The sequence below is a fragment of the Eumetopias jubatus genome, unplaced genomic scaffold (assembly GCF_037043125.1).
Source record: "Eumetopias jubatus isolate StellerSeaLion01/CBP00866 unplaced genomic scaffold, mEumJub1_p1.0 scaffold_11, whole genome shotgun sequence".
Lineage (NCBI taxonomy): Eukaryota > Metazoa > Chordata > Mammalia > Carnivora > Otariidae > Eumetopias > Eumetopias jubatus.
In genome coordinates, this window is record NW_028274817.1 from 57,152,051 (window position 1) to 57,178,625 (window position 26,575).

Here is a 26,575-nt window from a genome sequence, read left to right on the forward strand (position 1 = left end):
GAGGAAAAATAACAACCAATACCACAGAAATACAATTATAAGAGATTATTATGAAAAATTATATGCCAACAAATTGGACAACCTAGAAGAAATGGATAAATTCCTAGAACATATAACCTACCAACACTGAGGCCAGAAAAAGTAGAAAATTTGAACAGATTGATTACCAGCAATGAAATTGAATCAATAATCAAAGAAACCCCAATAAACAAAAGTCCAAGACCAGATGGCTTCACAGGAGAATTCTACCAAACATTTAAAGAAGAGTTAATCTATTCCTCACAAATTATTCCACAAAAAAGAAGAATGAAAACTTCCAAATTCATTCTATGAGGCCAGTATTACCCCGATATACCAAAACCAGATCAAGACTCTACCAAAAAACAGAACTACAGGCCAATACCTCTAATGAACATAGATGCAAAAATCCTCAATAAAATGATAACAAATCAAATCAAACAATATCTTAAAAAATCATTCACCATGATCAAGTAGAATTTACTCCCAAGATGCAGGGGTGGTTCAATATTCACAAATCAACCACCACAATACATCACATCAGTAAGAGAAAGGATAAAAACCATTTGATCATTTCAATAGATGCAGAAAAATCATTTGACAAAGTACAACATGCATTCATGATATAAACCCTCAATAAAGTAGTACTAGAGGGAAAGATAATAAAGGCCATATATGAAAACCCACAGCAAACATTATACCAAATGGGGAAAAAAACCTGAGATTTCCCTCTAAGGTCAGGAACAAGACAAGAATGTCCACTCTTACCACTTTTATTCAACATAGTACTGGAAGTCCTAGCTACAGCAATCAAACAAAAAGAAATAAAAGGCATCCAAATTGGTAGGAAGAAGTAAAATCTTCACTATTTGCAGATGCCATGATACTAAATATAGAAAACCTGAAGACACCACAAAAAACTACTACAACTGATAAAGGAATACAGTAAAGGTGCAGGATACAAAATCAACATACAGAAATCTTTTGCATTTCTATACACTTATAATGAAGCAGCAGAAAAAGAAATTAAGGAAACAATCCCATTTCAATGTCACTGAAAATAATGATACCTAGGAATAAACCTAACCAAAGAGGTGAAAGACATGTAGTCTGAAATCTATAAAACATTGACAGAAATTGAAGACAACACAAAGAAATGGAAAGACATTTCACGCTCATGGATTGGAAGAACAAATATTGTTAAAATGTTTATACTCCCCAAAGTAATCTACAGATTTAATGCAATCCTTATCAAAATACCAACAACATTTTTCACAGAACTAGAACAGACTATTCCTAAAGTTTGTATGGAATCACAAAAGACCCCAAATAACCTAAGCATCCTGAAAGAGGAAAACAAAATTGATGATATCACAACTCCAGACCTCAAGTTATATTACAGAGCTGTAGTAATCAAAACAGTATGGTACTGGCATAAAAATTGACACATATATTAATGTAATAGAAAAAAAACACAGAAATAAATCCACAATTTCATAGTCAATTAATCTTTGACAAAGAAGGAAGAATATCCAATGGGGAAAAGCTCTTCAACAAATGGTGTTGGGAAAACTGGACAGGTACATGCAAAAGAATGAAACTGGACCACTTTCTTACACCATACATATACAAAAAAACCTCAAAATGGATTAAAGACTTAAATGTGACACCTTAAACCATAAAAATCCCGGAAGAGAGCAGAAGCAGTCATTTCTCTGACATCAGCCATAGCAACATTTTTCTAGGTATATCTCCTGAAGCAAGGGACATAAAAGCAAAAATAAACTGTTGGGAGTATATTAAAATAAAAACTTCTGCACATTGAAGGAAACAATAAAAAAAAACCCTAAAAGCAAAGCTATGGAATGGGAGAAGGTATTTTCAAATGACATACGTGATAAAGGGTTAACATCCAAAATATATAAAGAACCAGTACAACTCAACACCCAAAGGACAAATAATCCAATTAAAAAATGGTCGGAGGACATGAACAGACATTTCTCCAAAGAAGACATACAAATGGCCAACAGGCACATAAAAAGTTGTTCAATATCACTCATGATCTGGGAAATACAAATCAAAACTACAATGAGATATCACCTCACACTTGTCAGCAGAGCTAAAATCAAAAACACAAGAAACAACAAGTGTTGTTGAGGTTGTGGAGAAAAAAGAACACTTGTGCACTGTTGATGGGAATGTAAACTGGTTCAGCCATTGTGGAAAACAGTATGGAGCTTCCTCAAAAAGTTAAAAATAGAATTGCCTTTCAATCCAGTAATTGCACTGCTGGGTATTTACCTAAAAAAATGCAAAAACACTAATTCAAAGGGATACATGTACCTTTATGTTTACTGCAGCATTATTTACAATAACCAAATTATAGAAGAAGCCCATGTGTCCATCAACAGATGAATGAATAAAGAAGATATATATATATATATATATATATATATATATGGATAGATAGATGATAGATAGATAGATAGATATAGATAGATAGATAGATAGATAGATATAATGATAGCTAATATTAGATATATATTATATATCTATAATGGAATATTATTCAGCCATAAAAAACAATGAAATCTTGCCATTTGCAACAACATGGAGAGAGCTAGAGGTATAATTATAAGTGAAATAAGTCAGTCAGAGAAAGACAAGTACCATATGATCACACTCATATGTGGAATTTAGGAAACAGTGGGATGAAGAAAAAAAGAGAGAGAGAGAGAGAAACCAAGAAACAGACTCTAACCATAGAGAAAAAAAACTGATGGTTACCAGAGGGGAGGTGGGTGGAGTGATGGGTGAAATAGGCCATGGGGATTAAAGATTATACTTATCATGATGAGCACTGAGTAATGTATAGAATTGTTGAATCACTATATTGTACACCTGAAACTAATATCAGACTGTATGTTAACTCTACTGTAATTAAAATTTAAAAAACGTAATAAAGAAAAAGCTGGAAGTAGTTGGGGAGCTGAAAGTTGGAGGAGGCATTTCTGATTGGAGTGGGTGAAAAAAGAAGTAGCCAAAAAGACGCTATTTTCCCAGATAAAATGAACATGAGTCATAAAACAAACAAACAACAAACAAATAAACTCTCCCTGAATTAACAGTTTCTTCCTGGGACCCTGATTAGTAGAGTATTAGTTGCAAATATTTTTTCCTAGCTTTGTAATTTGTGTTTGTTCATGGTGATTTGACTACATAGAAGTTTTTCTGTTTTATTTTGTTTGTATTGTTTTTAATGTAGTAAAATTTCCTTTGTCATTTTATGGCTTCTATATTTTGAGTCATAGAAAGAAATTCCCCATTCCAATGTTGTAAAGGATTTCTCTAATGTTTTTCTTCTAGTAATTATATGGTTTCATTTTTTTATATGTAAATATTTTATCCTTTTTAATTGCTGTTGTAAGTGGACTAGTTTCTTCTGCTTTATCCTCTAAACTCATTATTTGAACAAATGGATGCTATTGATTCTATTCAAAATTCTCGGTTTTTCCATGTATGTGATTTTACTGTACATAAATCATGATAGCTTTTACTCCTCCTTTCTAATTTTTATAACTCTAGTTTCTGTCATTGTCTAACTATTTGGCTGGCATCTCAAATAATGTTAAATAATAGTGGTAATAGTAAGCAGACTAATTTTGTTCCTTATTTTAGAGGGATTCACTCTGTTTCTTAGGACTAATGCTGACTTTTGGTTTGGGAGAGGTATATTTTATTATGTTAAGGAAATATTAATCTATTTCTATTTTTATTAAGTGTTTTTTCCATGAATGAGTATTAATTTTTGTCAGTTGCCTTTTCAGTATTTGTGGGGATGATCATAAAATTATTTCCTTTGATGTATTAATATGATTAATTATATACCCTTGCATTCTGGGAATAATCCCACTTAGTCATGACTGGTTATTTTTTTTTATGTGCCACTAGATGCTGTTTGCTAATATTTTGCTCAGAATTTTAGCATTTATATTTACAAAAATGATTAGTCTATGATTTTCTTTTTGTAAATGCAATCTTTTTCAGATTTTTAAATCAATATTATACTCACTTCATTAAAAATGTAGTAGAAGTTTGCCTCCGTTTTTATGCTCTGAAATAGTTTAAATGTCATTGGAAATCCTCAGGGACACTGCTGGATCTAGTGCTCTGTATATGTATATGGAGGGGGAGGGCTTTCTCTATTAGTTTCATGGAAATCGCTCTGTTTACTATTTTTTTCTGGATATAGTTACATTTTCTTTTTTTAAAGATTTTATGTATTTATTTGACACAGAGAGAGACACAGTGAGAGAGGGAACACAAGCAGGGGGAGAGGGAGAAGAAGGCCTCCCGCTGAGCAGGGAGGCCCCTGCGGGACTTGATGCAGGGCTTGATGCGGGGCTTGATGTGGGGTTTGATCCCAGGACTCTGGGATCATAACTTGAACAGAAAGCAGATACTTAACAACTGAGCCACCCAGTTGCCCCACATTTTCCTAAAAAAAAATCTAATTCATCTTTTTACATATATCGAGATAGGTTTGGACAAAGCTGTCTCTTGTGATTCTTTTAATTTCTTCTGTTTTGGAAGATTCTTACCATTTCATCATTTATTTTGTATATTTGAAATAAGCAAATAAAATTTTAATTCAGAATTTTGAAAAACGTGGAAAAATTGAGATAAGGGAAGAAAAAGCACCCCTAGACTCCCACTAAAGAAAAGAATGGCTAATATTTTGATAAATGTATTTCCATTATTTATGTATACTTTACAAAAAGCATAGCTGTAATTCTTCAGCATCCACAGTTTTTTATTTTCTTATTTTTTTACCTGATTGATTCTTGCTTGCAATGCTGTTAGTGTGACACGAATCAGCTAAAATTCTATCAGAATCGCCACAATTCGATACTGGTAGTACAGCCCTCTGAATAATTTGGTTCTGAGTCCTTAACTACAGGTTTCCTGCTTTTGAATTTTCCTCTCCAAACCAGAAACACCAAAACGTTATAATGGTTAATCCCTGCCCCCTGTTGGTAATAATGCAAAATTTCACCCAGTAACTTTTCCTCCTGGCATGGGTATTTTATTGTTTATGAAAACACATCTAAAAAATAATTCCAGATATTATGGGGGAATGATAATCTTAAATAAAATGGCAAGAAAAATAGAACCAAAAATTGAGGAAGCTTAGGAGTTTAATCAAAACTAAATAATGTTCTTTCTTTGGGTTTCTTTTCTTTTCTTATCATCTTATAGATAAACAAAAGTAATCTAATCTTACTACTCCCAAACCAGCTAATAACACTCTAATCAGGTTTTTTACATTTGCCATTATCTATGCTGTCATACAATCTAAGTAATATAGTAACAGTGATGTAACATAAAGCAGAGATTGAAAGTTTTATTTTAATTATTTAGTTTGTTATTGTTGATTCATACATTTGTATATTTATTTTACATAAGACATGCTTATATAAGTCCTAAATTAAGACAGTCAGTCTAAAAGGCACAGGCGCAGGTTGTCTTTTGGTTTTATTGACTGTTTCTTTTGCTATGCAAAAGATTTTTATCTTGATGAAGTACCAAAAGTTCATTTTTGCCCTTGCTTCCCTTCCCTTTGACGATGTTTCTAGGAAGAAGTTGCTGCAGCTGAGGTCAAAGAGGTTGCTGCCTGTGTTCTTCTTTAGGATTTTGATGGACTCCTGTCTCACATGTAGGTCTTTCAACCATTTGGAGTCTATTTTTGTGTGTGGTGTAAGGAAATGGTCCAGTTTCATTCTTCAGCATGTGGCTGTCCAATTTTCCCAACACCATTTGTTGAAGATACTGTCTTTTTTCCATTGGACATTCTTTCCTGCTTTGTGGAAGATTAGTTGACCATAGAGTTGAGGGTCCATTTTTGGGTTCTTTATTCTGTTCATTGATCTATGTGTCTGTTTTTGTGTCAGTACCATACTGTCTTGATGATGACAGCTTTGTAATAGAGCTGGAAGTCCAGAATTGTGATGCTGCCAGCTTTGCTTTGCTTTTTCAACATTCCTCTGGGTATTTGGGGTCTTTTCTGGTTCCATACAAATTTTAGGATTATTTCTTCCATTTCTTTGAAAAAAGTGGATGGTCTTTTGATAAGGATTGCTTTAAATGTGCAGATTGCTCTAGATAGCATTGACATCTTCACAATATTTGTTCTTCCAATCCATGAGCATGGAACATTTTTCCATTTCTTTGTGTCTTCCTCAATTTCTTTCATGAGTATTTTATAGTTTTCTGAGTACAGATTCTTTGCCTCTTTGGTTGGATTTATTCCTAGGTATCTTACGGTTTTGGGTGCAATTGTAAATGGGATCAGCTCCTTAATTTCTCTTTCTTCTGCCTTGTTGGTATTTAGGAATGCCACTGATTTCTGTGCATTGATTTTATATCCTGCCAAGTTGCTGAATTCCTGTATGAGTTCTAGCAGTTTTGGGGTGGAGTCTTTTGGGTTTTCCACATAAAGTATCATATGATCTGCAAAGAGTGAGAGTTTGACTTCTTCTCTGCCAATTCAGATGCCTTTTATTTCTTTTTGTTGTCTGATTGCTGTGACTAGGACTTCTAATACTATGTTGAATAGCAGTGGTGATAGTGGACATCCCTGCCGTCTTCCTGACCTTAGCGGGAAAGCTCTCAGTTTTTTCCCATTGAGAATGATATTTGCTGTGGGTTTTTCATAGATGGCTTTTATTACATCATTAGTTTTTGATGTAGTGTTCCATGATTAAATTTGTGTATCACACTCAGTGCTCCATTCAGTACATGCCCTCTTTAATACCTATCACCAGGCTAACCCATCCCCCCACCTCCCTCCCCTCTAGAACCCTCTATTTGTTTCTCAGAGTCCATAGTTTCTCATGGTTCTTCTTGCCCTCTGATTTCCCCCCTTCATTTTACCCTTCCTACTATTTTCTTCTTTTTTTTTTTAACATATAATGTATTATTTGTCTCAGAGGTACAGGTCTGTGATTCAACAGTCTTACACTATTCACAGCGCTCACCATCGCACATACCCTCCCCAATTTCTATCACCCAGCCACCCCATGCCTCCCGCCCCCCACCACTCCAGCATTTGTTTCCTGAGATTAAAAATTCCTCATATCAGTGAGATCATATGATACATGTCTTTCTCTGATTGACTTATTTCGCTTAAGGTAATACTCTCCACTTCCTGCCATTTTGTTGCAAATGGCAAGATTTCATTCCTTTTGATGGCTGCATAATATTCCATTGTGTGTGTGTGTGTGTGTGTGTGTGTGTGTGTGTATCTCCCACATCTTCTTTATCCATTCATCTGTCGATGGACATCTTGGCTCTTTCCATAGTTTGGCTATTGTGGACATTGCTGCTATAAACGTCGGGGTGCACATACCGCTTCGGATCCCTACATTTTTGTCTTTGGGGTAAATACCCAGTAGTGTAATTGCTGGGTCATAGGGTAGCTCTATTTTCAAATTTTTGAGAAACGTCCATACTGTTTTCCAGAGTGGCTGCACCAGCTTGCATTCCTACCAACAGTGTAGGAGGGTTCCCCTTTCTCTGCATCCCCACCAACATCTGTCGTTTCCTGACTTGTTAATTTTAGCCATTCTGACTGGTGTGAGGTGGTGTCTCATTGAGGTTTTGATTTGGATTTCCCTGATGCTGAGCGATGCTGAGCACTTTTTCATGTGTCTGTTGACCATTTGGTTGTCTTCTTTGGAAAAATATCTGTTCATGTCTTCTGCCCATTTCTTGATTCGACCATTTGTTCTTTGGGTGTTGAGTTTGATAAGTTCTTTGTTGACTTTGTATACTAGCCCTTTATCTGATATGTTATTTGCACATATCTTCTCCCATTCTGTCGGTATGGTGATTAATATAACAATAAAAAAAAAGATGAAGAAAGCTGTTTAAAACACTCAGAATCCCCACTACCAAGTGATCACTAATGATAACTCTTTGGAGTGTAACTTTCTTGGCCAATTTCTTATGCTAATATGTATTTATAAGAGAAAGCCCATAATTTATTAAAACAAAATCTTAATTGTTGAAAAAAAAGAGACTATGGACTCTGAGAAACAAACTGAGGGTTCTAGAGGGTAGGGGGTGGGGGGAATGGGTTAGCCTGGTGATGGGTATTAAAGAGGGCATGTATTGAATGGAGCACTGGGTGTTATACACAAACAATGAATCATGGAACACTACATCAAAAACTAATGATGGAATGTTTGGTGAGTAACATGAAATAATAAAAAAAACTCAAAAAAAATAAAATAAAAGGCACAGGAGCAGAAAGAGAAAAGAAATAATCATAAAATATTTGAGACAGAATAAATGAAAGCACTTCTCCATTTTAGCAAGATCTCTCATTTATTGTACATAGTTGTATTATCCCAAAGTGTATGTGTTTTTTCCTTCATTTTTTAGGTACTAAAACTGGTGCTTGGTGAGGTTAAGTGAGTTGCCCAAGTTCACACAGTTGGTAAATGTTGGAGTTCGTATTCTAGATCCTATGTATTCTATATTCTCTCCCTAGATAACCTCATTTACATGCCAGTGGTTTAAAGCTTTTCTACCAGGTCATTACCTATTATCACTAGACCAAAGCTCTAGCAGTGACTTGTTATGGAAATATCCTGCAAATGTGCTAGGAGGTAGGCCAGTCATATATCCTGCTTTTCCTAAAGATTAGGATACTTCAACACTGCCTAAGTTTTATTATCTGCTACGAAGTTTTTAGGTCAGAAAATTTCTCAGAGTAAGACAGCCTCTATTGATTTTTAAAAATTTCAGCTGAAAAAAACACAGAGCCCAAGTAATGTTTTTAGCTGCTCAATATGAACATGATGAAGAAGACTAACCAAGTGAAGATGGTGGTTTTACCTGTTTGACATGGGTTACTCTAGGTTATGTATGGTGTTTGGAAGCACTACTACATAGTACCACGCCCCTTCAGGGAAGTCCTTCAAGCTTCAGGAAATATTGATAGCCAACACTTTGGTTCCTAGAGAAGTAAATGTGGAGATGATAGGCTTCGCCTGTAACAGTATAGCCTGCCTGTTCTTTGGTCTTAGAGGCATTGACTCCAGCACCACCAATTTCCTTGTCTGGCTTTATGGAAATTCCTTGGTTGAATAGGCATGGTACTGGAATTCCATTTCTAGGCACTCAAGTACATTGCTCAGGATTGGCCAAAGGTGGATAATCTAAGACCACCTAATTCAAAGGTTATAGAAGACAGGTATGATGATTAGATCGATATATCATTAGGCAGATGGAAGACCCTTTGATTTAGAAGGCTACTTGGCATCTCATTAAATAATCACTGAGAAACCATAAGCTTATTTCATAGGTTGTAAAAAAAAAAAAAAACATCATGGTTGGAGGAAGATGGCAGAGGAGTAGAGGATGCTAGTTTCATCTGGTTCCTGGAATTCAGCTAGATAGCTATCAAATCATTCTGAATACCTGTGAATACAACCTGAGATTTAAGAATTATTGAAATTCTACAAATAGAAAAGCAACCATTTTTTGCAAAGTAGGAGGTGTGGAGAAGTGTATCAGAGGCGTTAGATCTGATAATAAACCCAGGGGGAGGGAGCCTCTCTGTAAGCCAGCTACCAGGAAGTGATATAGCAGCTGGAGCCCAAAATCAGAACTTTTAGAAGTTGGCTCCGATGAGGAACATACCTGTCTGAAAGGCACTCAGGTAGTGAAGCAGGGCAGAATCCTAGGTGGGAGTGTGGTCTCAGGATCCCTGGGGTCACAGAAACAGTGGGGGTGCCTGACTGTAGCAAAGTTCCCAAGCATTGGAGCAGGGAAGCTGGCTACAATCAGTGAGCCCAGGATGGGGCCTTCAACTTGGTGTTGCCATAAACTGCAAACCATCACATGATTGGCGACCACTCTACAAGCAGGGACCCAGTGAGCAGCAGAACCACAGCAAGACCTCTTCCTTCCTCTGAGAGGAGCTGCCCAGGTGAATTCTGCAGGAATCTGCAGGGCTTGGAGACACAACTGGCAGGGGTGTGTGCTGCAGGAGTCTGCGAAGTTTGGAGACTCCAAATGGGGTCACATGCCTGAGATAAAAATGCTTGGTCACAGGCAGGGTGAACAGAGTGTGGACAGAAACCAGGGAGACAAAAGTGATTGACTGCTTTTCCCTGAGGGTGCACTGAAGAGTGGGGGTGGTGAAATTCAGCTCCAAGGTTGGAGATCAGAGTGCCGCCATTTTATTTTCATCCTCTAAAGTAGCACTGAAAGCCTTCAGGGAACAAAAGCCACATAGAGCAATCTGGAGCCACTTACACTGAGCTCAGCCCCCTAGCAAGGACAGTGAAACTCCGCCTGGGGAAAGACACTTGAGAATCAATACAACAGGCCCCTCCCACAGAAGACCAGCAGGAACATCCAGCTAATAACAAGTTTACTGATCACACAGAACTGAAAAACTCCAGCACTAGGGGAAAACAGTGTTTGAATTTGAGGTTTTTTTCCTCATGATTCTTTGGTCTTTCAGTTTAAAAATTTATTCTTTCTTTTTTCTGTTTTTCTTTTTCAACTAATTTCTTATTTATAAACTCTTTTTTAAGACCTTTCATTTTTCATTTTTACATATACATTTTATATATATTTTTCATTTTTGGCTTCCTTTCTTTGTATTCAATTTTATTTTAGCCTATATATATATATATATATACATATATATATATGTATGTTCTCTGTATATATATTTGTATGTTCTCTCTCTTTCTCTCTCTCTCTCTCTATATATATATATATATATACATATATATATATAATGTTTTTCTTTGTATAAAATTTGAGATATAGTTTCTTCTAACAAACAGACCAAAATACACCCAGGACCTAGTGTACTATTCTGTTCTGTCCACCTGTTTGATAATATTCTCTCTTTCTCCCCTCCTTTTTTTTCATTTTTGGTTTCTGACCTTCTGATTTGTGTAGTGTATATTTCCTGGGTCAGGGTTGATATTTTTTGTATTTTGTTCCCTCATTCATCTATTCTTCTCTGAATAAAATGACAAGGTGTAAAAACTCATCCCAGAAAAAAGAACAAGAGGTAATACTAACTGCCAGAGACTTAATCAATATGGATATAAGGAAGATGTTGGAGCCATAATTCAAAATAACAATTGTAAAGATATTAGCTGGGTATGAAAAAAACATAGGAGACACTAGAGAATCCCTTTCTGGAGAAATGAAAGAACTAAAATTTAATCAAAAAGTGTATTACTGAGATACAATAAAAAAATGGAGGCTCTAACTGTTAGGGTAAATTAGGGAGAAGAGAGAGACAGTGATATAGAAGACAAAATAATGGAAAATAAGGAAGCTGAGGAAAAGAGTAAAACAACTACTGAATCATGAGGGGAGGTATCGAGAAATCAGTGATACCATAAAGCAAAACAATATTAGAATAATTGGTGTCCCAAAGGAAGAGGAAAGAGAGAGAGTGACAGAAGGTATATTTGAGCAAATCATAGCTGAGAACTTCCCTAATTTGGGGAAGGAAACAGGCATTCTAGTCCAGGAGGCACAGAGAACCTCCCGCAAAATCAATAAAAATAGGTCAACACCTCAACATATAAAAGCGAACTTCACAAATTTCAGAGACAAAGAGAAAATCTTGGGCGCCTGGGTGGCTCAGTTGGTTAAGTGACTGCTTTCAACTCAGGTCATGATCCTGGAGTCCCTGGATCAAGTCCTGCATCAGGATCCCTGCTTGGCAGGGAGTCTGCTTCTCCCTCTGACCCTCCCCCCTCTCATGTGCTCTCTCTCTCATTCTTTCTCTCTCAAATAAATAAATAAAATCTTTAAATAAAAAGAGAAAATCTTGAAAGTACTTTGGGACAAGAGGTCTTCAAAATATGGAGGTAGAAAGATAAGGCTGGTAGCAGAGCTATCCACAGAGATCTGGCAGGCCAGAAAGGACTGGTATGATATATTCACGGTGCTAAATGAGAAAACTATGCAGCCAAGAATACTTTATCCAGCAAGGCTGACATTCAGAATAGGAGAGATAAAGAGCTTTGAGAATAATCACTAAACCAGCCCTGCAAGAAAGACTAAAGGGGGATCCTTTAAGTGAAGAGAGAGCCCAAAAGTAACATAGACCAGAAAGGGACAGAGACAATCTACAGAAACAGTGACTTTACAAGTAATGCAATGGCACTAAATGAATATCTTTCAAAAGTTACTCTGAATGTAAAAGGGCTAAATGCCCCAATCAAAAGACACGGGGTATCAGATTGGATAAAAAAGCAAGACCCAATGACATGCTGTCTGCAAGAGACTTATTTTAGACCCAAACACACCTCCAGATTGAAAGTGAGGGGTGGAGAACCATTATCATGCTAATGGACATCGAAAGAAAGCTGGGGTAGCAATTCATATATGAGACAAATTAGATTTTATTTATTTTTATTTTTTTATTTTTAAAGATTTTATTTATTTATTTGAGAGAGAGAGAATGAAAGAGAGCACGAGAGGGAAGAGGGTCAGAGGGAGAAGCAGACTCCCTGTTGAGCAGGGAGCCTGATGTGGGACTCGATCCCGGGATTCCAGGATCATGACCTGAGCCGAAGGCAGTCGCTTAAACAACTGAGCCACCCAGGCGCCCGACAAATTAGATTTTAAACCAAAGACGATAATAAGAGATGAAGAACGTCACTATATCATACTTAAAGGGACTATCCAACAGGAATATCTAACAGTTGTAAATATTTATGCCCACAGCATGGGAGCAGCCAATTATATAAACCAATTAATCACAAAATTAAAGAAACACATTGATAATAATACAATAATAGTAGGGGACTTCAACACTCCACTCACAGTAATGGACAGATCATCTAAGCAGAAGATCAACAAAGAAACAAAGGCTTTGAATGACACACTGGACCAGATTGACTTCACAGATATATACAGAACATTTCATCCTAAAAAACAGAATATTCATTCTTGTCGCGTTCACATGGACCTTCTTCAGAATAGATCACATTCTGAGTCACAAATCCGATCTCAACTGGTACCAAAAAATTGAAATTATTCCCTGCATATTTTCAGACCACAATGCTCTAAAACATGAACTCAACCACAGGAGGAAATTTGGAAGGAACTCAAACAAGTGGAGGTTAAAGAACATCCTACTGAAAAATGAATGTATCAACCAGGAAATTAAAGAATTTATAAAATTCATGGAAACTAATGAGAATGAAAACATATCTGTTCAAAACATTTGGGATACAGCAAAGGCAGTCTTTTTTTTTTTTTTAAAGAGTATAGTACATTGGTTTTTTTTTTAAGATTTTATTTATTTGATAGAGAGAGAGAGCGAGAGCAGGAACACAAGCAAGGGGAGTGGGAGAGGGAGAAGCAAGCTTCCCACAGAGCAAGGAGCCTGATGTGGGGCACGATCCCAGAACCCTGGGATCATGACCTGAGCTGAAGGCAGATGCTTAACGCCTGAGCCACCCAGGTGCCCAGCAAATGCTGTCCTAAGAGGGAAGTACATTGCAATTCAAGTCTCTCTAAAAATTAAGAAAAACCTCAAAGACACAAACTAACCTTACACCTAGTGAAGCCAGAGAAAGAACAGCAAATAAGCCAAAACCAAGCAGGAGAAGAAATATAATAAAGGTTAGAGCAGAAATCAATGAAACAGATAGCAGAAGGACAATGGAACAGATAAATGAAACTAGAAGCTGGTTCTTTGAAAGAATTAATAAGATCGATAAACCTCTAGCCAGACTTATCCAATAGAAAAGAGAAAGGACCCAAATTAATAAAATCATGAATGAAAGGGGACAGGTCATGACCAACACCAAGGAAATACAATTTTAAGAACATATTATGGCAATTCTATGCCAACAAATTAGGCAATCTGGAAGAAATGGATGCATTCCTAGAAATTTATAAACTACCAAAACTGAAACAGGAAGAAATAGGAAACCAAACAGACTTAACCAGCAAGAAAATTGAAGCAGTAATCAAAAACCTCCCAGCAAACAAGAGTCCAGGGCCAGATGACTTCCCAGGGGAATTCTACCAAACATTGAAAGAAGAAATACTTAATCGTCTGAAGCTGTTTCAAAAAATAGAAATGGAAGGAAAACTTCCAAACTCATTCTATGAGACCAGCATTACCTTGATCCCCAAACCAGGCAAAGACCCCATCAAAATGGAGAATTATAGAACAATCTCTGATAAAAATGGATGCCAAAATCCTCACCAAGAAACTAGCCAATAGGATCCAATAGTACATTAAAAGGATTATTCACCAGGACCAAGTGGGATTTATTCCGAGGATGCAAGGGTGGTTCAACATTCGCAAATCAATCAATTTGATAGATCACATTAATAAAAGAAGAGACAAGAACCATATGATCCTCTCAATCGATGCAAAAAAGGCATTTGACAAAGTACAGCCTCCATTCTTGATCAAAATTCTTCAAAGTATAGGGATGAGGGAACATTCCTCAGTATCATAAAACCATCCATGAAAAGCCCACAATGAATATCATTCTCAATGGGGAAAAATAGAGCTTTTCTCTTAAGGGCAGGAACCCAACAGGGATGCCCTCTTACTACTGTTGTTCAACATAGTACTAGAAGTCCTAGCCTCAGCAATCAGACAACAAAAAAAATAAAAGGCATGCAAATTGGCAAACAAGAAGTCAAACTCTTACTCTTCACAGATGACATAATACTTTACGTGGAAAACCCAAAAGAGTCCACCCCAAAATTCCTAGAACTCATACAGGAATTCAGCAACGTGGCAGGATACAAAATCAATGCAGAGAAATCATTTGCATTTCTATACACTAACAGTGTGACTGAAGAAAGAGAAATTGAGAAATTCATCCCATTTACAATCACACCAAAAACTATAAGATACCTAGGGACAAACCTAACCAAAGAGGTAAAGGATCTGTACTCTAAAAACTACAGAATACTTATGAAAGAAATTTAGGGAGACACAAAGAGATGGAAAAACATTCCACACTCATGGACTGGAAGAACAAATATTGTTAAAATGTCTATGCTACCCAGAGCAATCTGACATTCAATGCAATCCTTATCAAAATACCATTGACATTTTTCACAGAGCTGGAGCGAATAATCCCAAAATTTGTATGGAACCAGAAAAGACCCAGAACAGCCAGAAGAATGTTGAAAAAGAAAACCAAAGCTGGGGGCATCATAATTCCTGACTTCAAGCTAAATTACAAAGCTGTGATCATCAAGGGAGCATGGTACTGGCACAAAAAGAGACATATAGATCAATGGAACAGAACCCAAAGAACCCAGAAATTGATCCTCAACTCTATGGTCAACTAATCTTCAACATAGCAGGAAAGAATGTCCAATGGAAAAATGACAGTCTCTTCAATAAATGGTGCTCAGGAAATTGGACAGCCACATGCAGAAGAATAAAACTGGACCATTCTCTTACACCATACACAAAGATTAACTCAAAATGTTTGAAAGACCTATATGTGAGACAGGAATCCATCAAAATCCTAGAGAAGTACACAGGCAGCAACCTCTTCGACGTCGGTCGCAGTAACTTCTGGCTAGCCACAACTCTAAAGGCAAAGGAAGCAAAAGCAAAAATGAACTATTGTGACTTCAAGATAAAAAGCTTCTGCACAGCAAAAGGAAACACTCATCAAAACTAAAAGGCAACCTACGGAAGAAGATATTTGTAAATGATATATCAGATAAAAAGCTGGTATGCAAGATCTATGAAGAACTTACCAAACTCAAAACCCAAAAAACAAACAAACTAGTCAAGAAATGGGCAGAAGACATGAACATACACTTCTCCAAAGAAGGCATACAAATGGCCAACAGACACATGAAAAAATATTCAACATCCCTTGGCATCAGGGAAATACAAATCAAAACCACCTCACACTGGTCAGAATGGCTAAAATTAACAAGTCAGGAAACAACAGATGTTGGCGGGGATGCAGAGAAAGGGGAGCCCTCCTACACTGTTGGTGGGAATGCAAGCTGGTGTAACCACTCTGGAAAACATTATGGAGGTTCCTCAAAAAGTTAAAAATAGACCCTATGACCCAGCAATTGCACTACTAGGTATATACCCCAAAGATACAAATGTAGTGATCTGAAGAGGCACCCGCACCCCAATGTTTATAGCAGCAATGTCCACAATAGCCAATCTATGGAAAGAGTCCAGATGTCCATTGATAGATGAATAAAGAAAATGTGGTATATCAATGGAATATTAGTCATCAAAAAATGAGATCTTGCCATTTGCAATGATAGAACTAGCGGGTATTATGCTAATGAATTAAATAAATCAGAGAAAGACAATTACCGTATGATTTCACTCATGTGAAATTTAAGAAAGAAAAAGAGGAGCATAGAGGAAGGGAGGGAAAAATAAAACACGATGTAATCAGAGAGGGAGACAATCCGTAAGAGACTGTTAACCACAAGAAACAAACTGAGAGTTGCTTGAGGGGAGGGGAATGGGTGATGGGGTAACGGGATGATGGGCATTAAGCAGGTCATGTGATGTAATGAGCACTGGGTGTTATATACACTTGATGAATCCCTGAACTCTACCTCTGAAACTAATAATACACTATCTGTTAATTAATTGAATTTAAATAAAAAAAGAAAAAAACCATTGTGTACTCAAATTGAGATATGTATCAAAGACTTTTTTTTTATATATATATCACTGTTCTTAACATTATTGGTTTCTAAAGTTCCAGCTTCATTAATACTTTTCCTCAACAGGTGAGAAATGATGGGGTCATAAATCACCAATCAGGAGGGGTTGAAAACAAAGTAGATGATGGATATTATCAATCTTTCCATGTGGCCCCCTAAATATAGCTCATATATAGAATAACTATTCTCCTAGAGGGAGTTACCCATCAGCAATAATTTTGAGTCAGATTTGTGTGGGATAAGCTATGGGGCATGCCAAGTTAGTTATCGTTCCACAAGCCTGCAAGCCTGCCTTCTGTTCTCAGGTCTGTCATGGCCATCATGGCAGATATCTGGTGCCTTTTTTCCCACAGAAAGTGGATGTAAGGAATGAACCCCCCTATCTTTGTAGCTGAAGGAGACTATATTGGATGGAGTACAATTAGTTTTTAAATCTATCCCACCAACATCAGAAAGTTACTTGTTTTCCCAGCAACTAGGATAAAATTTTATGGGCCAGATACCAGCTCTTAGTGAGATACCATGGCACCATGCAGAGAGTTTTTTGTTTTCTGTCCTTATGGAGGGATCCAGTAAGGGCAAGTACAGAATTATCTTTATGGGTTTAAGCTCATCCCAGAGGGATGAGGGAATCTGTTGAGGTAGCAAGGAGATGTGAGTAGGATAGAAAATATTTCTATCCTGGCACAAAGATCTGAGCTCTGAGAAGTCTAGAGATGCCCCTTGCCCTATCATAGACCTTTCTCAAATTAAGTCAACAGTTCAGGTTCATTCTATGATAATTGCTGAGCAAGACATTGAAATTTAATAAGTCAAGCTAGTACCCCACACTCCCTTCACTATCCCTTTGCCCACCAATGGCCTCATTTCTTTGATGGCATATTGGTGGAAAGTATGGTAAAAGTTTGCTTTTGGGGGCAATAAAATTATTCTATCTGTACTCACAGACTTTTGGAATCCCACAGTGGTATAGCACTCTGCTTGTCTTTTCCTAACAGACAGCAAACATGAAACATTTTATACGTGCTTACCTATTGTAAACATCATTAACAGATATTATTTCAAGAACACTATTTTTTGGCATTGTTCCAACCCCCTTTGTATGCAATATCTCATTTAATCCTTTAAACAACTTTAAAAGATAAATTAATTTTTTAAGATTTTATTTATTTATTTGACAGAGAGAGAAAGAGAGCACAAGCAGGGGGAACACTAGAGGGAGAGAGAAGCAGGCTTCCTGCTGAGCAGGGAGTCCAATGCGGGGCTTGATCCCAGGACTCTGGGGTCATGAGCTGAGCTGAAGGCAGATGCTTAACCATCTGAGCCACCCAGGCGCCCCCAAAATAAATTAATTTTAATTTCATACCCAGAAAGTTCAAGTGACCCTCCAACAGCTAGTAAATTCCAGGCCTTTGGCGCAACAGCTCATGTTCCCATAACATTATCATGTTGCCCCATAAAATGCAAACTCTGGGTTTACCTGCATAACAATACCTTTACTTTACCAACACAACCTAAAGCTAAGTGGTCTAGAGCAATGCCCTGGAGATTTTCCAGGTGCTGGGAACATCAGAAACTTGGGGAGAAAGTCAGGTAGTGGATAGTTTGTAAGTGCAATGTTAGCGGCTGCAGAATCATCTCTGCAGCTGTATGGTGAATAATGTCAGCAATTGTGCTCATCCTGCAGCACAATAGTGTTTCTGAATATTGATATTCAGATTGTGGACATAGGCCAGCTGCATAAAGGTCCAGGGAGAAAGAGATCATTTGCCACTGATACAAATGTTGGTGAGAATTGTAAAATGTTTATGTGGATGAATAAAGTGGGAAAGGAAAGACATTGTTGTGTAGTGTGGAGAAGAGAACCAATCAAAGTTATGACTTGAATATGAAATTTTAATGTATCAAATAAATTTGTGTGACATCAATTAGACTGAGGCTTTTTTCTTACTAACTCAGAACGAAATAAATGATCTACCCAAATGTTTATGATACAGAAGGTCAACACATACTTTTTCCCGCTGCTTTCATTGAAGTTTTACAAAGAACTATCTCCACAGATGAACTCTCAATGTCAAATTCAGGTGTTTAAGTGGCAATGGTGAAATAAGTAGATCGGTTTGAGGACAATTTAAAAGGGTGAAATATCCAAATGTCACATCATGTGTGGCATTAATAATATGCAATTTTATTTTTTTTAAATATTTTATTTATTTATTTGAGAGAGAGTGAGAGAGAGCATGAGAGGAGAGAGGGTCAGAGGGAGAAGCAGACTCCCCACTGAGCAGGGAGCCAGATGTGGGACTCGATCCAGAGACTCCGGGATCGTGACCTGAGTCAAAGGCAGTCGCTTAGCCAACTGAGCCACCCAGGTGCCCACAATTTTATTCTTTTCAAATTTCTCTTATCATCAATTCATGTCTAATAAAGCTTATGGTGAGCTTAAAGAGCAATGTCTTTCAAAAATATCCACTCTCACCATTGTTATTCAACATAATCCTAGAAGTCCTAACTTCAGCAATCAGACAACAAAAAGAAATAAAAGGCATCCAAATTGGCAAGGAAGAAATCAAACTTTCACTATTTGTAGATGACCCATGGTACTCTATATAGAAAACCCTATAAAGACTTGACCAAAAAACTGCTAGAACTGATACATAAATTTAGTAAAGTTGTAGGATACAAAATCAATGTACAGAAATCTGTTGCATTTCTATACACCAATAATGAAGCAGCAGAAAGAGAAATTAAGGAATCAATCCCACTTACAATTGCACCAAAAACCATAAGATACCTAGGAATAAACATAACCAAAGGGATGAAATACCTGTACTCTGAAAACTATAAAATATTGATGAAAGAAATTGAAGATGACAAAAGAAATGGAAAAACATTCCATGCTGATGGATTGGAAGAACAAGTATTGTTAAAATATCTGTACTGCCCAAAGCAATCTACGCATTTCATACAATCCCTATCAAAATACCAACAGCAGTGGCACCTGGGTGGCTCAGTTGGTTAAGCGTCTGCCTTTGGCTCAGGTCATGATCCCAGGGTCCTGGGATCAAGCCTCACCTCAGGCTTTCTGCTCAGTGGGTTGCCTGTTTCTCCCTCTCCCTCTGTCACTACCCCCTGCTTGCACTCTCTCTCTCCCTCTCTCTCTCTAAAATAAATAAATAAAATATATATTTTAAAAATACCAACAACATTTTTCACAGAGCTAGAACAAATAATCCTAAACATTGTATGGAACTACAAAAGACCCTGAATAGCCAAAGCAACCTTGAAAAAGCAAAGCAAACCTGGAGGTATCACAATTGTGGACTTCAGGTGATATTACAAAGCTGTAGTGATAAAAATAGTTTGGCAACTCGCACAAAAATAGACAGATAGACCAATAAAACAGAATAGAAACTCAGAAATGAACCCACAACTATATGGTCAACTATTCTTCAACAAACCAGGAAAGAATATCCAATGGAAAAAAGACAGTCTTTTCAACAAATGGTGTTGGGAAAGCTGGACAGCAACATGCAAAAGAATGAAACGATTTTCTTACACCATACACAAAAATAAATTTAAAATGGATTAAAGACCTAAATGTAAGACCTGAATCCACAGAACACAGGTAATAACCTCTGTGACATTGGCCATAGCAACTTCTTACTAGATATGTCTCCTGAGGAAAGGGAAACAAGAGCAAAAATGAACTATTGGGACTTCACCAAAATAAAAAAGTTTCTGCACAGCAAAGGAAGCAATCAACAAAACTAAAAGGAAAGCTATGGAATGGGAGAAGATATTTGTAAATGGTATATCTGATAAAGGGTTAGTGTCCAAAGTCCATAAAGAACTTATCAAACTCAACACCCAAAAAAACAAATAATCCAGTTGAGAATTGGGCAGAAGACAAGAACAGACATTTTTCCAAAGAAGACATACAGATGGCCGACAGACACATGAAAAGATGCTCAGCGTCACTCATCAACAGGAAAATACAAATCAAAACTACAATGAGTTAGAACCTCACACTGTTAGAATATCTAAAATGAACAACACAGGAAACGTGTTGGTGAGGATGTGGAGAAAGGGGAACCCTCTTAAACTGTTGATGGGAATGCAAACTGGTGCAGCCATTCTGGAAAACAGTATGGAGGTTCCTCAAAAAGTTAAATATAGAAATACCACCAACCCAAAGAATAAAAAAATACCAATTCGAAGTGATACATGCACCCCGATGTTGATAGCAGCATTATATTCAATAGCCAAATTATGGAGACAGCCCAAGTGTACATTGACTGATGAATGTATAAATAAGAAGTAGATATATGGGGCATCTGGGTGGCTCAGTTGGTTAAGTGTCTGCCTTCAGCTCAGATCATGATCCCAGGGTCCTGGGATCAAGCCCCATATCGGGCTCTCTGCTTGGCATGGAGCCTGCTTCTCCCTCTCCCTCTGCCTGACACTCTGCCTACTTGTGATCTCTCTTTCTTTCTAATAAATAAATTAATTAATTAATAAAATATTTTTTAAAAAGTGGTACACACACACACACACACACACACACACACACACACACACACACACTGGAATATTACTCAGACCATAAAAAAGAATGAAATCTTGCCATTTGGAACAACGTGGTTGGAACTACAGAATATTATGTTAAGTGAAATAAGTCAAAGAAAGACAAATATCATATGATTTCACTTGTATGTGGAAATTGAGAAACAAAACAAATGAGCAAAAGAAGAAAAGAGGAAGAGACAAATCAAGAAACAGACTCTTAACTATTGAGAACAAACTGATGGTTACCAGAGGGGAGGTCGGTAGGGGGATGAGTTAAATAGGTGATGGGGATTAAAGAGTGTACTTGTCGGGATGAGCACTGGGTGATGTATGCAATTGTTGAATCACTACATTGTATACCTGAAAGTAATTAATGCTGTATGTTAATTATACTGGAATTTTTAAAAAGTATTCTTCCTTTTCAGTGACCATTTCTCAATATTTGTTGCCTCTACTATATAGCTTATTATATGATCTTTAAACCATATCAGTATTCATTTCTATGCTCCTCAATCTATGCCCATTACCTGGGTCTCTAACTAACAAATATAAGGTGTTTTTCCCCTTGACATAACTGCTGCAAATTTTCACCAGGTGAAAGTAATTCAAACATATTCTCTCCTGTGGAAAGGGCTGAATGATGTCATATAATCTGTTTTTCAAGGCAAATAAATTTTAAAAACATATTTATGAACAGAACAACAACCAAAAATAACAAAGGTAATGGTGAATTCTTTTCACAGGGCTAAACTATGTAGTACAACTTTTTGCCAGAGATTCATAGAATATATTGAGATTTCCAATTATATACTCATGATAGAATTGTAACAACTTCGAAAGTCACAAGCTACTCTGCTAAATGTAAAAGTGGGGGTAGGGGTGAAGAATAGGTAGCAAATATGTAGTCTTACCTCTACCCACTCAAATCTAATTTAATCATTAAGTCAATTGGAGAAGCTTAGTATTAACAATTCAAGAATGAACTCAGGCTCTGCTTATTTTTTTTTCTGCTTATTAATTCTTGGTTCAGTGTGTGTGAACTAGCTAAATAAAGAAAATAGTGATTAATTTGCAAGGAAAAGCATTATTCAATTTTGTGGAAATCTGATCTGGGCCTTAGCTCCTGAGAAGTTTTCACATGCCCAAGTCAATATTTCAAATGTACATTCAGAGCACAGTACATCTGGACATCTTTCTAAATAGTTTAACTCAGATGGAAACTTTCCTAGTCCTCTATGAAATTGTTAAGCAGTAGTCCACTTCTGCTTCCTAATTCCCCCAGACTCTGAAAAATAATCAGGAAGATCAGACATGGTGGTTTACTTGTGGTGTCCCCACATAAAGGGAAGTTTAGGAAATGGTCACAGCATTAAAGAGAAAGTGTCTACAGTAGAAGTATTCAGATAGATGTAAGAGGAACTAAAACAGGCATTTAACCATAGGAAGATTGGGACTGGGGAAGGGGAGAATAATATTTATTGAACACAGTCTAAATGATAGGCATTATACTTGACTTTCCTTCTGAGTTGTATCCGTGATTAGAGCTTGTATAGCATTAAGTATGAAAGAATATGTATTACTCAATTCTCCATTTATAAAGCAAGAAACAGGGGCTAAGTGATTCATTCAAAGTCATAGCCAGTTAGTAGAAGAGAGACGACTGGAGACCTTAAACCAGTGTTCTAGTAAGCTTTGGAGCCGAAAAACTATGGAAAATGCTTAGAAGGTGACTTATTTACAGGTATGATTTCTAACCATAATGATTCTTTAAAATCTCAGGAGATTTTCAATCTAAGTCAAGCAGTAATATGAAATTCTCCACAATGATTTCAATTTACAAAATTAATGTTAAATAGCATTGTTGTTGTTGTTGTTTTATAAACAGGCGTTTATTTCTCACGTTCTGGAATCTGGGAAGTCTAAGATCAAGGGGCTGGCAGATGTGGTGTTTGGGGAGACCCTGCTTTCTTTTTTTTAAATTTTTATTGTTATGTTAATCACCATACATTACATCATTAGTTTTTTTTTTAAGATTTTATTTATTTATTTGACAGAAAGAGACACAGTGAGAGAGGGAACACAAGCAGGGGGAGCAGGAAAGGGAGAAGCAGGCTTCCTGCCCAGCAGGAAGCCTAATGCAGGGCTCGATCCCAGGACCCTGGGATCATGACCTGAGCCAAAGGCAGATGCTTAATGACTGAGTCACCCAGACGCCCCACATCATTAGTTTTTGATGTAGTGTTCCATGATTCATTGTTTGTGCGTAACACCCGGTGCTCCATGCAGAACATGCCCTCTTTAATACCCATCACCAGGCTAACCCATCCTCCCAACCCCCTCCCCTCTAGAACCCTTAGTTTGTTTTTCAGAGTCCATTGTCTCTCATGGTTCATCTCCCCCTCCGATTCCCCCCCTTCATTCTTCCCCTCCTGCTATCTTCTTTTTTTTCTTAACATATATTGCATTATTTGTTTCAGAGGTACAGATCTGTGATTCAACAGTCTTGCACAACTCACAGCGCTCACCATAGCACATACCCTCCCCAATGTCTATCACCCAGCCACCCCATCCCTCCCACCACCCCCACTCCAGCAACCCTCAGTTTGTTTCCTGAGATTAAGAATTCCACATATCAGTGAGGTCGTATGATACATGTCTTTCTTTGATTGACTTATTTCACTCAGCATAACACCCTCCAATTCCATCCATGTCATTGCAAATGGCAAGATCTCATGCCTTTTGATGATTGCATAATATTCCATAGTATATAAATACCACTTCTTCTTTATCCATTCACCTTTTGATGGACATATTGGCTCTTTCCACAGTTTAGATATTGTGGACAATGCTGCTATAAACATCGGGTTGCACATACCCCTTCGGATCCCTACATTTGTACCTTTGGGGTAAATACCCAGTAGTGCAATTGCTGGGTCATAGGGTATCTCTAATTTTAGCTTTTTGAGGAACCTCCATACTGTTTTCCAGAGTGGCTGCACCAGCTTGCATTCCCACCAACAATGTAGGAGGGTACCCCTTTCTCCACATCCCCGCCAACATCTGTCATTTCCTGACTTGTTAATTTTAGCCATTCTGACTGGTGTGAGGGGGTATTTCATTGAGGTTTTGATTTGGATTTCCCTGATGCCGAGCGATGTTGAGCACTTTTTCATGTGTCTGATGGCCATTTGGATGTCTTCTTTGGAAAAATGTCTGTTCATGTCTTTTGCCCATTTCTTGATTGGATTATTTGTTCTTTGGGTGTTGAGTTTGATAAGTTCTTTATAGATTTTGGATACTAGCCCTTTATCTGATATGTCATTTGCAAATATCTTCTCCCATTCTGTCGGTTGTCTTTTGGTTTTGTGGACTGTATCTTTTGCTGTGCAAAAGCTTTTTATCTTGATGAAGTCCCAATAGTTCATTTTTGCCCTTGCTTCCCTTCCCTTTGACGATGTTTCTAGGAAGAAGTTGCTGCGGCTGAGGTCGAAGAGGTTGCTGCCTGTGTTCTCTTTTAGGATTTTGATGGACTCCTGTCTCACATGTAGGTCTTTCAACCATTTGGAGTCTATTTTTGTGTGTGGTGTAAGGAAATGGTCCAGTTTCATTCTTCTGCATGTGGCTGTCCAATTTTCCCAACACCATTTGTTGAAGAGGCTGTCTTTTTTCCATTGGACATTCTTTCCTGCTTTGTTGAAGATCAGTTGATCATAGAGTTGAGGGTCAATTTCTGGGCTCTTATTCAGTTCCATTGATCTATGTGTTTTTTTTTTTTTTTTTGTGCCAGTACCATACTGTCTTGAGGATGACAGCTTTGTAATAGAGCTGGAAGTCCGGAATTGTGATGCTGCCAGCTTTGCTTTTCTTTTTCAATATTCCTCTAGATATTCGGGGTCTTTTCTGGTTCCATAGAGATTTTAGGATTATTTGTTCCATTTCTTTGAAAAAAGTGGATGGTATTTTGATGGGGATTGCATTGAATGTGTAGATTGCTCTAGGTAGCATTGACATCTTCACAATATTTGTTACTTCCAATCCATGAGCATGGAATGTTTTTCCATTTCTTTGTGTCTTCTTCAATTTCTTTCATGAGTATTTTAGTTTTCTGAGTACAGATCTTTTGCCTCTTTGGTTAGGTTTATTCCTAGGTATCTTATGGTTTTGGCTGCAATTGTAAACTGGATCGACTCCTTAATTTCTCTTTCTTCTGTCTTGTTGGTGTATAGGAATGCCACTGATTTCTGTGCCTTGATTTTATATCCTGCCACTTTACTGAATTCCTGTATGAGTTCTAGCAGTTTTGGGGTGGAGTCTTTTGGGTTTTCCATGTAAAGTATCAAATCATCTGCAAAGAGTGAGAGTTTGACTTCTTTGCCGATTTGGATGCCTTTTATTTCTTTTTGTTGTCTGATTGCTGTGGCTAGGAATTCTAATACTACGTTGAATAGCAGTGGTGATAGTGATCATCCCTGCCGCGTTCCTGACCTTAGGGGGAAAGCTCGCAGTTTTTCCCCATTGAGAATGATATTCGCTGTGGGCTTTTCATAGATGGCTTTCATGATATTGAGGTATGAACCCTCTATGCCTATAACTGAAGAGTTTTAATCAAGAAAGGATGCTTTACTTTGTCAAATGCTTTTTCTGCATCTATTGAGAGGATCACATGGTTCTTGTTCTTTCTTTTATTAATGTATTGTGTCACATTGATTGATTTGTGGATGTTGAACCAAACTCACAGTCCAGGGATAAATCCTACTTGGTCGTGGTGAATAATCCTTGTAATGTACTGTTGGATCCTATTGGCTAGTATTTTGGTCAGAATTTTTGCATCCATGTTCATCAAGGATATTGGTCTGTAATTCTCCTTTTTGATGGGGTCTTTGTCTGGTTTTGGGATCAAGGAATGGTGGCCTCATAAAATGAGTTTGGAAGTTTTCCTTCTATTTCTATTTTTTGGAACAGTTTCAGAAGAATAGGTATTAATTCTTCTTTAAATGTTTGGTAGAATTCCCCTGGGAAGCCATCTGGCCCTGGGCTTTTGTTTCTTGGGAGATTTTTGATGCCTGCTTCAATTTCCTTAGTGGTTATAGGTCTGTTCAGGTTTTCTATTTCTTCCTGGTTCAGTTTTAGTAGTTGATACATCTCTAGGGAAGCATCCATTTCTTCTAGATTGTCTAATTTACTGGCATAGAGTTGCTCATAATATGTTCTTATAATTGTTTGTATTTCTTTGGTGTTG

General features: G+C 37.2%; 1 pseudogene; it reads right to left on the reverse strand.

Moving 5' to 3' along the window:
• LOC148163066 (uncharacterized) overlaps positions 1–26,575 on the reverse strand; it is a 150,053-nt pseudogene that overhangs the window by 101,953 nt on the left and 21,525 nt on the right.